This window comes from Leiobunum rupestre, chromosome 4 (assembly GCF_980474605.1).
Source record: "Leiobunum rupestre chromosome 4, qqLeiRupe1.1.hap1, whole genome shotgun sequence".
NCBI lineage: Eukaryota > Metazoa > Arthropoda > Arachnida > Opiliones > Sclerosomatidae > Leiobunum > Leiobunum rupestre.
This window is the reverse complement of record NC_143387.1, coordinates 57,485,298-57,499,835: the sequence shown is the minus strand read 5'-3', so window position 1 is coordinate 57,499,835 and position 14,538 is coordinate 57,485,298. Positions and strand designations below refer to the sequence as shown.

Sequence of the window (14,538 nt, the reverse complement as noted above, 5' to 3'; positions counted from 1 at the left end):
CGTTTCAACTTTTGGGGCCAAAAGCTATTTTTTCAAGACCTAAAAAGGTACGTGTTAGTATATTGAACGTCTTGTTAATCTTTTGATACGGAAATAAGGCCATATTTGGAAAAGCTTGGCCGTTCCCCTTTAAGGCAGTAATAGTTGCAATAAACAACGAATATTTTATTGGTGAAAAATTTAAATATGCAACAAAATTCTGTTGCATATTTAAATAAAATACCCACGAACGAATTGGAACCAAATGAGGGATAATTAACGTAAATTCTGAATTTATTATAATTTTATTTTAATTTATCCAGACTTTTCAGTGAAAATATAGGGTATTATAGGAAATTTAATGAAATTATAGAAGACTTTAAATTATACGAAGAAAATAGTAAATATAGGAACTGTGGTCACCCTGCTCCTGGGTTCCTTAACACTGAATCTTCCAACGCGATTGAAGCTAACGCCAGTGACTCTTTCCCCTCCCCCCTCTCTTGACGGGGAAAAATTGGGCCATTGAATTAATAGGGAATTCTGCCAACGTAGTGACAGAAGCAAACTAGACCACGACACCCACGAATCGCAGGGTGACCAGACTTCCTATAATTCGCCAATTTAGTTTCTCGTATTTTCCTATAATTCGCCAATTTAGTTTCTCGTATTTTCCTATAATTCGCCAATTTAGTTTCTCGTATTTTCCTATAATTCGCCAATTTAGTTTCTCGTATTTTCCTATAATTCGCCAATTTAGTTTCTCGTATTTTCCTATAATTCGCCAATTTAGTTTCTCGTATTTTCCTATAATTCGCCAATTTAGTTTCTCGTATTTTCCTATAATTCGCCAATTTAGTTTCTCGTATTTTCCTATAATTCGCCAATTTAGTTTCTCGTATTTTCCTATAATTCGCCAATTTAGTTTCTCGTATTTTCCTATAATTCGCCAATTTAGTTTCTCGTATTTTCCTATAATTCGCCAATTTAGTTTCTCGTATTTTCCTATAATTCGCCAATTTAGTTTCTCGTATTTTCCTATAATTCGCCAATTTAGTTTCTCGTATTTTCCTATAATTCGCCAATTTAGTTTCCCGTATTTTCCTTTAATTCGCCAATTTAGTTTCCCGTATTTTCCTATAATTCGCCAATTTAGTTTCCCGTATTTTCCTATAATTCGCCAATTTAGTTTCCCGTATTTTCCTATAATTCGCCAATTTAGTTTCCCGTATTTTCCTATAATTCGCCAATTTAGTTTCCCGTATTTTCCTATAAAATTTTCAAAGGATCGTCAACAGTCATATTTATCTAGTACGAGCTTTAATATTTTTGGTGGATCCTCGAGTTTCACAATTACCAGGTGCAACAATTTAGGAGTGATTGCTGCGAATTACCTACGCTGGTTAGCATATTACATTACTTTTAGTTCCCTTAATATTATACAGAATATAAATGTCAAAAATGTATACAGTTGATGAGAAAACAAATGGTCAGACTGCGGTCGGTCTAAATCTTTTGTAAGGCGCTGTACGTAGGCGGACGGACGGTTGCGATGGACCTATCGCGTCTTCCCAGTACCGTACCGATCAAATATCCGCCTACGACCATCTCTCTTTTTGGCAAAGAAGGCGAAAGAATAATGTATGACGAAATCGTGGTTCTGACTTTGCGGCGCATTCTCACCACCTTTTGTCCTTGATCCGTAGTCCGAATAGACCAGCTGGGCAGCAACAACGCGTGAGTAGGTCCGGCCGTTGTACGCTCTTCCCTTGATAAATCCCCTCCGGAATCGTAGTTAGACTCTGATTAACTAGATGGCGCTTTGATGAGCGTTCCCCCGCTGTTCGTAACACTCCCGGGACGCGCTGAGAGCCAGAGACTAGTGGGCCTCCGAAAAGCCATCGTCCTTAACTAATGGCTGAGATTCTATAACAAGGATGTGCTCCGGGGGGAAGGGGGGACCTACCTTAAAACGGACCACGAGGCTGTTTTCGCGTTCCCACCCGAGTGCTATAGATAACCGTACCCACTTCGAGGTATTGTTCCCCAGTGTCCGGTGATGTTTCGCCGAAGAGAAGAAGATTACGACTCCGGAGACCACGTGCTCTAATGATAGTTTTGTTTCGCTAATTTCATCGCTTTCGGCGAAGGTTGTTCGCTTTTTATTAGAGTTGGTAATTTTTCGGAAATATAAAATGCGGAAAAATTTCAAGAAAATTTTCTGCAATCGGAAAAATAAGTAATTTAAACATAAATTACTTTTTAAGGGTTTTTAATGTTGTAACTTTTTATCGATATCAAATGTCTAATAACAGTAAACATACTACGAAACATTAACATTGTTAATCAGTTTAAACTAGTCTAGAGGTTTAGTTTTACTTCTGGATTCGAAAAAAGGAGGCGAAAATGCCGCTTTATTTAAATTTGCGAACAATATTTTAGACTAATCATGGAATTAAAACTAATTTTTTTCAAAAAATTACCGGAAAAGGGCTTCGGTCATTTTCAGACTTACAACAATACTTTTTATCCTACATTCGTCTAATGGTTTCCTTTGCGCTTAAAATATATATCTTAATATTCAACATCGGGATGATTTCTCGAATACCAAAATCTATTAACTAATGTAATACAATTTTAAAGCCTTAGCTAATCAAAGTATTTTCAATGTTTAAAAACTTATTTATCATTTACATTTATTTATTATTTATTTGGGATTCTATGGTAATCGGATTATGATTTTCATTTATTAAATTATTTAAATTTCTCGAAGACGGTCCTAAATTATATAGTAAAATTATAAAGCAATTTTTTTATTTTTGAAAACGTTAATTTGTCATTTTGTTGTATAATTGGTCACTATATGCCTCGTTATATAAACGTCGCGAAATTCATTTAGAAATTTTAGATAATCTGATTTTCCCCTTATCAATATCTAATGGCAGGAATTCATTCGTGTATGCACTAGGAATATGAAAATCTTGGTTGTAAACCACGCCCATTTCTACGTACATAATTTGTGGATAATATTAGTTTCAAAGTTTGACAAGAGTAATGTCGACGTCACCCATGCTTTTTCCTATAGATTAAAAACTGCCCTCAAAATGAGTTATAACCCAAAGCGATACTACTCTATAAGAAAAATAAAATTTATATTTGAGCGCAGGGTTCCGAAGTAGTATTTAACAGGTGGTAAATAACGCTGTTACATAATGGGAAAAGTGGTAAATAATGGTAAATAATATTTTCATTATTTACAGTATTTAGAACTAACCATAGAGCAGATTTGTAGAGTTATGAAAATAAAGTTTAAGGTCTTTTAAAGTTGATATATTACGTTTTCTTAATGATTTTACATTTTATTATACAATATAAACAAATATTTACCATTAATTACCACTATTTCATTTACACTCTAATTCTTATTTGCATCTGAGTACCCTCCTCCCACCCCCACAATTTTGTGTTAATCTTTTGTATATATTTAGCGTTAAAATATAAAAATATTTGAAAAATTTCACACAAAAAAATTAAAAAACTAAATTTCTAAATTTAGATTCTGAAACGCGAACAGGCGAAACTAATGTGAACGTGTCTATATGAAGTAACTGTGGGTAATTTTTTATCATGAATGAGCGAGGCCTATATGATTGTCTAGTGAAAGTTCCCGTCGTTTCATGAATAAAAGGAGAAAAAAACCGTTTCCCCCCCTCCCCCGTTCAAAAAAAAAATAAAAGTGGTTTAGCTCATCTCCGGAGAAAACGTGAAATAGGTAATTTCCGAGTAGCCACGAAGCACACGTTTCCATCTTCTCATCCTGCTCACTCCGCATCAGACGCCAGAGCGCCCCATTAAAAGTATATTTCACCTTGGTCCCCCACCCGCTTTTAACCCGGCCCGTTTTTGCCGCAAAACTCCATATTGGTCTCTCTCTATCCTGTTCTTCAAAGGTTGTAGGCACGGAGAGCCAGTCAAGATGAGAAAAGTTGTTCTTGGGGAAAAATTATTGAAAACTACACTTTCGTGTATAGTAGAAATATCCTTGTTTCAAACTATAAATTCAATTTCGGTAATTGCCGATTGGGTTTTTAGTTTTTTCTGATTTTCTATATTTCTGGATATGTATTACAACATTTTAAATCTTTTAAATTTGTTTCATAAGTTGTGGATTTTGTGGAATATATTAGTTTCGTATCTTTAAGAAAATTTCCAATAGCTTAAATCGCCGGTGGAAGGCGATATATTCTATATCAGCTGTATTTGATTTCAAGGGAATTATTCTAATTTTGCGTGATAAATTTAGTGTAGCGCCAATTGTGTAAAGATATTTTATGACGGTCTAAATTTATGAATAATTTATGAAAGTGTTTTAAGCAGAAATTATTGAAAACCTTTTGATATTTTCATATTATTTGCTCGCTAATTTTACTCTTATTTTCCACGATTGTAGCCTTATGTATAAATCGGATTGGATAATGCTATAAAATACCACAAAATTAGAAATTTACATAGTTTCCATTTAATTTTAAATTTTCCCTCCTATCGTCAAATAACATCGGTTGAATGATGAAAAATTAATTATCTGGAGTATTCAAAATTAATTTTAATTTTCAGCTGTATTTTTTATTAAATTACCTAAGCCCGCGAAGGTACACTAGCAAAATAGTTATACTATAATCTTATTAGTTATCTTATATACTACAGATATTATCTTAGTGTTGTAAGTCGGAAAATTTTCCGGAAAATGACAGAGGTCTTTTTTTCCGGAACATTTTTCGTGTTTTTCCGAAAAAAATTAAAAAATTATCATTCCATGATTAGTCTAATATATTGTTTGAAAATTTAAGTAAAGCGGCATTTTCGCCTCATTTTTTCGAATCTGAAAGTAAAACTAAACCCCTAATTAATGTATTGTAGTATTTTTACTGCTATTAGACATTTTATATCGATAAAAAGTTAAAAACATTAAAACACTTAAAAAAAGTAATTTTTTTATTTTTCCGATTTGCGGAAATTTTCCGCATTTTATTTTTCCGGAAAATTAACAACACTATATTATCTTTCTACAAACAATAACTTTATACTAGTTAAATAGCTAATTTTCAAGGCAATTGAATAATGTATTTTGTTAGCTGGTGCAGTTTGCCAAGCTGTAGACGTGAACGAAATGATTTTAAATTATTTTAAAGTCTATTTACCCAAAAATAAATTTAGTCTCGGCCTTATGCAAATTTCTCGTCTTTAATTTGGTTGAATGTGCCAATTTGGTGGGAGGTGGTGTTGTTGGTGACTTCGTTCTAGATCCGTTTGTAGCGGTGTCGAGCGGGGGTCTTGCCCTATTTACGGTCGGACCGACAGCCAAACAATGCAAAAGAACTAAAAGTAGTTCAAACCGGGGCGTCTGAAACAAATACAAAACACCCGCATTCATTTAATATTTAAATATTTGGTCATCTTTAAAATACCCCTTTGTTTAGCAGTTGTAACGGGAAAATCAATTAGAAAATAATACTTATCAACGAGGTAAATTTAGTTTGGGACTCGAAACGGGAAACAAAAAATGAGTAATTTTGCGCTCGAGCAAAAATATTTTGACATTTGGATACTGTGTTGAACTAACTAAATCATAAAACGGCTCTTTATGTTAAGATATTTTACAGTCCAACGTTTAAAATTTCAGACCACGACCCTAATTTAAATTGCGTATTTACTAATCTCCACCACTCTCCCCCTATTCAGCTTTCCGTTGATACGCAACTCGTTTTGAAATTTTTAATATTTAGGCTTAGTTTCTCTATTCGGTGTTATAGTCGCAAGCCAGATTTCCCGCACGGTACTGATGAGTTTCAAATAGAACGAAACCGGTCTACCGTTGGATTTTCTGGCTATTTTATTTTATTTAATTTAATTAAATTTAATTATTCACTCGAAGATCTATTTGGTCCGAGTTTCGCGTTTTTTTTGTTTGCTCGAAGACCTATCGGTACCAGCTATTAGTAAGTTTTTAAATTTCTTCAAATTTATTTATGGTTTAGCTTTATTATCCCTTTTCATTATGGACTTATCTACTTATTCGCCAATTTTATCATCCTAATTTAAAGGGACACACCGGCGTTTTAAAAATCTGGGTGAAAATTAACCCCTCCCTTACTCTACCTCACGATATCAGATCCGGTAAAATAATATTCTGGCATTTTTCAACCCTATTTCCGAAATCCGAATTTCGCGTGTTGGAAAGTAGTAGTCGTGGCTACGTCATCTAACAAGTAAGTACCCCCAAAAGCGGCCATTAGTTTTTAAAATACTTCATTTAATAAGCTAATTAAATAAATCGAGAAAACTCTCTTTTTGAGCCGTTATAACAAATTGTGTCGCTTTACTTAGAGAGATGCTCTTTTTCCTTTAAAAAAGGAGACCTTCGTAAAATAATAGTTTTTCTTGGCAAGATGGGAGGATTATAGAAGAACAAAAACCCATTCTTCGGACTTAATCACGTCACGCGTAGCCTACCTTCTCAAAGAAAATAAACTCGTTTCGAGCGAAGAAATTTTTCATTTCGGTCTATGAGGAATCGGGCAATTTTTAAAACCATTTTTTTTCTTCTCTTTACCAAAAAATGGGTCACATAATTTTACCCCTTTTGATTACACGGCCGTCTGCAATTTTTTTTAATACTGTCCTATGCTATATTTATTTCTTGAGGAGAGACTCCTTTGTTCACAATCTCTAATTTATAGCTCTAATTTATTAATATTTCATAACGTATTTTTTAAGGATAAATTTATTTATTGGGAGATTGTCGTTTGAATAGACTATCATAAACAATCTTTTTTGTGGGATATTTTTTGTAGTTTTCTTAATTTATTTTAAATTTTTTCTAAAAGGTATTTAGTAACTACTTTATCACCCTGGCTCTTTTATTTTATAATATATTAATTTTTAGCAGAACCTATTAGTTAATTTAGGTTACTAAATACCTTTTTGAAAATATTTTTAAATATATTTTTGTTTACTCACGCTTGCTCTTTATAAATATATTGATTTTTAACTGAACCTTTTTATTAGTTAATTTATTTTAAATTAATTATCCTTAAATATAAATAAATACATTGAGTGTACTCTTTATCTGATGTAATATTTATTTGTTTATTTTACCTGATAAATATTTTAAATAAGGTTTTTAGTACATTAAGAATATTTTTTTTAATCTCGTGGGCTCTTTATTTTTAATCCACCTCATTATCACCTTAAAGTTTTTATTTTAATCCTTTAAGAGTTTCATCAAAGCTTAAGCGTTCTTTGTGGTTTTAACGCGCCTACGAAACCTTAAAATATTTAAAAATTTCGTGTAGGTTTTCGGGTATGTGTATTCAAATATTTTAAGAAAATTACTAAAAACACTCGCTTATAATCGTAGATTTGACATCTGTTGCTAGAGTCGTGGTTAATGGCTGCAAATTAAGTGTACATTTTAAGGAGATTTAAGATAAATTTTAAGACTTAGTTATGTGTTTTCCCGTTTAGTTTTGCTATAACTTCACGAGTGTTGTTTAATTTCGTCAATACTGTTTGGTTTAATTTAAACCTTTATTTAAATATATATGGTAAGTCAACGACTGTATTTTTGAAGACATTTTCTGGTTTGCGATTTTCTTGAAAGTTTTTTTTAAACAATTAGGGCTTAAGAAATTTTGGATTCGCTATTCTTGCGAATTTTGCGTTCAAATTTCTTATCTCAAATCTAATTAGAAAATCTGAACGATTTTAGTAAGATTTTCGTATTGATTTAAAATTATGTGTTAGCAGTAAGATTTTAGAGTTGATTATTGACTTTTATGATTTTAAGAGTTGTTGCAGTACGATTTTCAAGATAATAGATTTTTTATGATTTCGATATTTTGCGTTACGATTTTCTAGTTATCATATTTTTATGATTTTAAGATATTAGGAAAACGATTTTAGAGTTTATTTTATATTTTTACGATTTCGAGATTTTGGAATAAGATTCTCTAATCATATTTTTATGATTTCGAGATTTTGGAATAAGATTCTCTAATCATATTTTTATGATTTCGAGATTTTGGAATAAGATTATCTAATCATATTTTTGATTTCAAGATTTTGGAAAAAGATTCAATAATAATATTTTTATGATTTCGAGATTTTGGAATAAGATTCTCTAATCATATTTTTATGATTTAGAGATTTTGGAATAAGATTATCTAATTATCATATTTTTATGATTTAGAGATTTTGGAATAAGATTATCTAATTATCATATTTTTATGATTTAGAGATTTTGGAATAAGATTCTCTAATTATCATATTTTTATGATTTCGAGATTTTGGGAGTACGTTTTTCTCATTATCATATTTTATGATTTAGAGATTTTGGGAGTACGGCTTTTGCGTTTAGTTATTTTTGATTTAGAGGATTTGCGCCCAGATTTCGGGATTTAAGTTCATGATAGAAATTGTGTGTTTCTGTAGAGTAGAATAGAACTCTAGAAATATCCCAAGCTGTCGTTATAATATTTACTTTTCCACAATTATGAGGGTTTCACTTTTAATTACATTCATAATTTCTAGGCCCGCATTTTGAAGTGTTTTTCGAGTAAGATATTCGGAGGCGGGGGTACGGCATAATTTTTTTACCTTCTAGTAATATATCACCTTGTAATATTATATTTAAACTATAACTATATCTATCGACTAAGCGAAGGCCCTAATTACACCCACTTTCGTTTTTAACGCTGGAATTCGCGTAAATATTTAGCAATTGTTTTCGTCATTAGCCCGGATGTACTTCTAAAATATAGGATGATAGAGGTTTTCCCGTACTACGCAACGCGTGCCCTTCCAAAAAAAAAAGCGGGTCGCTGGTGGATTATTTGCGGGAAAAGCCAATGCTCTCCCACCGAGAACGAGCGCAACGCGAAGCGGGAATACCGGCTGAAATTTAAAAGTAAATATACGGGACCGTAACTGGGCCATATGACGGAGTGTTCCTCGTATTATACATTTTGTCCGATACCCACAGGTACGTCATATATTCCTACGTATTTCGCTTTACTTTCCACCAAAAAAAACCGATCCAAAAATTTAGGTTGTTTCGAGAAATTATCCGAGATTTCCTTCAGTTTACTTTTGCGTTGCGCATATAACGGTCACGAGCTTCGGAGACGCGTTTTAAACTTAAGCCTCGGTCCCGGCGAAAAATAAAAAAGCGGGAGTTACGTTGGAACGCGTTCGCGCGCTCGTCCGCCTGGGAAATAAGTTTTATCGTTCGACTTTTGGATTTCGTTCGGTTTAGGCGGAGGAGAGTAAAAAATAGGAATTTATTTTTTATTGGAAAGAACGTTTCCGGACGGCGTTATTTTTATTGGAGCTAGTCAGTCAGGTTTGTGTTTCGCCCTTCTTTCTTTCTCGTTTATATTATCGTTCTTTTAAAAGTTTTTTCGTGTTTTTATTAAATTGATTTTTGGTTTAGGCGCGCTTTTTATTTTTGCCCTCTCGCGGGGCTAGTTCCGCGCATGCGCTTATCATATATTTTGGGATATTTAAAGTGGTTTACTTTGTGATAGATAAATTTTACAAAGTACGTTCATCCCTGCCATAGAAAATAGAGGAAAATCAGGTCGGTCGATTTATCGTTTCGGGGGTACTTTAGGCCTTTTAAATGGTGGTAACGTTACGTCATAAGCCTTGACCATTGAAATATATACTAACCGGAAGTACCTCCAGCTTTGGAATTTGGAGATACATTTGAAAGCCTTGTCGATACCAGTTGTCATTCCTCTTTCTTGTTTTCTATATACCTATGCATTAACTTTTATCGTGATCTATCGAGCTACTGGCGGAAGGATATATTAATTTATCTAAGAAAATAGTGCTCTTATAAAATTTATAACTTCATATCCTTAATTAACAATGAACATGTTACATTGTTACCGGTAGGTGGTTTTAGCTCATTTAAAAGCTGTCTCGATTAAGTTTAATTTTAATGACAGACGGATACTTCGCTTGTAAGAAATTTACTATACACTTCTGTTGCTAGATAAAGCGCGACTGAAAAAACTGCATACAGGGAGCGTTATCCAATTTGATAATACTAAAAATAAAAAAATTAGGAACTCTTAAACTAGGGTATTAAAATAAATTTTTGCAAAGTAATAAACCAAATTCTGGCGTACACTTAGCATAGCTCTTCCTCAGAGAGGATGACACTACGTTTAGTCGAACTTCAACGAAACGAAACTTTAAACTTATTTAAGTCAACGAAACAAACTAAAACCGTAAATAGTGCACGAAACTTGATACACGAACTGTCAAATTTAAAAGTTGAACCCCCAATTTAATTCCGGCGTCAGCAAATTAATTTTGAAAAGACCTAAATATGAAAGTCTTAAGCCTCGTTATAAAGTTCCGACTTAAGCCTCGTCTATGGATATACATATTCACCGGAAATACCGCGGGCAAACCTCTAGCTGTAAATCCTCGAGATACATTTTAAAGCCTTGTCAAAACTGGTTGCTATTCCTCTTTTGAACTTTCTACGGAAGGAAGAGAAGATTTTCTTTAATAAATAAAACGCTCTACGTTTACAACTCCCTCTGTTACGCGTTAAGTTGAAATTTTGGTCCCTAAGTTGGGCATTTCATTCGGAAAAGGCTTCCGCCGAGAGATGTCACTGTGCCCAGTTTTCGCGTCTTACTCTAATGAAGATCTCCCACCTTTTTGGAGAAAATAAAACTGCTCGTCTCTTGCCGTCGCGCCGCTAGGGAACGCGATTTAATGAGATACTCTTATAGTTTGCCTCCTCTCCGCTAGGGAGTGTTGTTTGTCATCTTAAAAAAATGCGGTAAATAAAGAGGCGAAGTCTGCAGCTGGTGGCGAGCAATCCCCCCCCCAAAGTTCTTATTCCGGTAAAAGGACGAGGCTTATCAACTCTTTTTGGCGCAAAATAGATGGACGATATTATTATCGTCCAACGTTCTTCTTTCACGCTCCAATTAGCCCTTTTAATAGTTTTTTCTCTCTTTAACTGGACCCTTTTTTACGGCCAAGGCTTAAGTTAAGTCGGGCGTTTGAAAAGCAATTAACGGGTTAGAATTTTAGGGGTCCCACCAACGGTCTCGCGTAGTTCGCGCTATGGAAACAGGATGTCGCCACCAGTTAGCGCGCCTCGCAAAAATATCGCGTTATGTTCCTTAGAAAATTTGGATTAAAGCTATCCTTTTTAGGGGTATTTATAATGTAAACTGTGGAAAATTGCCTCAAAAATAGCCATCCTGAAAATCAATTTTTATCCCGGCTTTGGCTGATTTATGACTCAAATATCTCAAAGAACGTGTATTTTTCAAACTCAACTATCCAATTTATTTTCTTAAAGGGTTCTTTTAACCGACCTTGTTTGGGAAATATTTAGTTTATAAGCGCACGACCCTAGTAGTCAATACGTAGCTAGGCCTTTGTCACAATACGAGTTGAATTATCTTTTCACGACCGACCCCGTCCGACCGACCGACCGACCGTTCGTTCGTTCGTGGAAAGAAAGCGTAGATTTCTCCTTTTATGAGTTATTATTATATTTATTCTCATATAATTTTATAAGTGTATATAAGAGTCCCAAGGTTTCTGAGAAACTGAGTCCGCGAGGTTACAATGGCTTTTTATAGTACATTTGCCAGTAGATTACGTTAATAACGCCGGTGGCGCCCCTCTGTGGATGCGAAAGTCACGACGGAATATCTCTCCCCTCCACCACACTCAATATTATATTGTTGAACTATTCTGGCCATCTTAGAGAAATAGCTTCCTCGATCACGCTAAGACTGGAGCGTTCGACATTAGCCAAGTTACTTTTCACGCGCTGAACTCTTAAACTCGTTTGCCACTAGCGCCCTCAACGGCGCGTTTCCCAACGTACAGATTTGGTCCGCGCGTAAAAAAAAACGACATTAAACTTAGTTTCCTCTTAATTATTTAATTTTCGCGCGTAAAATATTTATACGTGGCACAGTTCAAAAACTCTCCGCTTCGGGCGCTAGTGGAAACTAAACTTGGCGTTATTTAACCGTGTCACTAGACAGTGTTGGTTAAGGCGGGGGTGAACAAGACCGCGCTAACGAGTTATCCTGACGTGCGAAGCGTTATTTTTTCAGTCAAGATTTGAGCATTTTTCTCACGGGCTCTTTGGGCTTCTCGTGACACGAACCAATATGGCGTATTATACGCTTGGCTAAAGAAGCTACCGGAACTAGTATACTGGTTGTATTATTTTCTCTATACTTGGCTTTCTAGTTATACGCGCAAATCAATTGGCCATCTAAAGACTGCTTATTACGTTCGCTCTTTTTGGTAGGCTCGAAATTACTTTTTACGTGGCAAAGGGTTAGGTTTCTTTAGAACTGTGCTCAGTCTTAAAGAACTCCTCTTTTACGACAAGATTCAAAAATCCTTTTCACGAAAAAAACGTTTTAATTCATTGTAACTGGGAATAAGTCTTACCCATTACTACTGTCAAAAGTTGGACTGATATCCAATTTCTAAGCTTTTAATATCAGGTGATGGTGATTTATAGTATACAGTAAAACCACTTGGTCAAGTTACTTAATTCTTAGCGAAATCTTTGTATAAATTAATCCTATTTTAATGTAATCATCACGCAATTGTGTTAATTACATTTAAGTAATTTAAAATAATTTAAAAATATTTGAAAATTTACGCAATTGTGTAAAGATTAACCCTCCCGCAACTCCCACTAAAGTTTTATTTAAGTCATGTCAGAGTCCAAGATATATTAAAATTTATCTTCCTATAAAAATGAATTCATTTGAAAATGCTAAAATATTCTGATAAACGAAAAATGCAAATAAAATTTCCGGTATCTTGGTATACGTCGGATTAGGAATATAATCAACATATTGAACTGCAAATTAACCGGAAGAAACTTCTCAAACTGTTCAAGAAATTAGTTCGCCACTTTAAGTAATGAGATGTCTATTAACGTCATAAGCGAAAAGATAAAACTAACTTGTAAGTTTCGTCGAATCAAAACGGCCAACAGAAATGTCGCATTAAGTATTCGTAGTATCGCGTCGCTCGGATATACTTCCACGTACAACTCGCGTTATTCTCAGGCGGGTTTATTGCCGCCAAGTCCTAACGGAAAAGGAAACTTTTGTTTATTGGCGTGGAAGATCTCTTGGTTTTGCGAGAAAGTAAAATAGTAAAAAAAAAAGCAAGACGCTCTCTCGATCTCTTTTCGAACATCAGTGAGAAGTTTTTCGTTCTTAGGCCTTTGTATGTAATACCCGAAGTGTTTCCTTACATTTCGGAGCTCTAATCAGATTGAAGTTCTTCCGCTTTTAGCTCCTTCGAAGAAAAAGAAGTTGATATCTTCTGGTGGTCCCCGTATCTTCGGAGGAGAAGGCACGCGTACCTGCGGGTCCATTCTTTCTCTCGCTACTCGGAGAGTATCAGATTTTGGGCCCGCGCACATCCTATTATCTCGGCGAACGCAGCGAGGAGGAGAGATGGCGTATCGTCTTAAGGGCCCCGGAAGTGGGTTGTTTGCGAGCGAAACTGATTCGGGTCTGCGTGCACTTTTCGAGTTGTAGCCCACTGCTGGAAATATGATCTGATGCAAACTCAGAAGTTGATTAGTTATCAAATATTATTAGGGAAATCTGGAACCGATGTTGTGAGTTTTGTAGAAACGGAAGGGGATAATTTTTTAAATGATTCTTTAACATTTTAAATATTTTCGCCTTGATTTACGTGTACTATATACTAATTAGTAATTGAGATTTTAGGACAAACTTTTGTTCATGTTTTGTGATTTCGGAATTATTTTCCACCAGATTTTGACATTTTGGGGACTAATTTTCCACCAGATTGTGACATTTTGGGGACTAATTTTCGACCGGATTGTGACATTGGGACTAATTTTCGACCGGATTTTGACATTGGGACTAATTTTCGACCAGATTTTGACATTTTGGGGACTAATTTTCCACCGGATTTTGACATTTTGGGGACTATTTTTCGAGCGGATTTTGACATTTGGGGCTAATTTTCGACCGGATTTTGACATTTGGGGCTAATTTTCGACCGGATTTTGACATTTGGGGCTAATTTTCGACCGGATTTTGACATTTGGGGCTAATTTTCGACCGGATTTCGGGATTTTGGGGACTAATTTTCGACCGGATTTCGGGATTTTTAAGTTAGTTCTAGAATTATATAAAAAATCTGGTAGTGTTATTATGATTAATTTGGTAGATCAAGAAATTTAGCAACTTATTTAAAAAAAATATCACGTGACGAGCCGAATCTCTTGGTTTAAAATTGTCTTGTAATTTTAACTTTTATTTCATAACAATACGAATGCAAATAACCGGTAGCTTTTGTGGGCCGATTATAGGTCTACAACGCATCCGCTTTTCTCGAAAGCAAATTACCCACAGCCCTGGAAACTAGGTTAAATTAAAATGCACTCCGCTTGTAGACCAATTTCCACGCCCTTACTTCCTAAAACGAAATGCGGCTAAAAAC

General features: G+C 34.6%; 1 protein-coding gene across 2 annotated transcripts in view; it reads left to right on the top strand.

Annotated features, from left to right (window-relative positions):
• The window catches only part of LOC149948426 (uncharacterized), a 63,434-nt gene that overhangs the window by 14,389 nt on the left and 34,507 nt on the right, over positions 1-14,538 (top strand). The window lies entirely within an intron of this gene.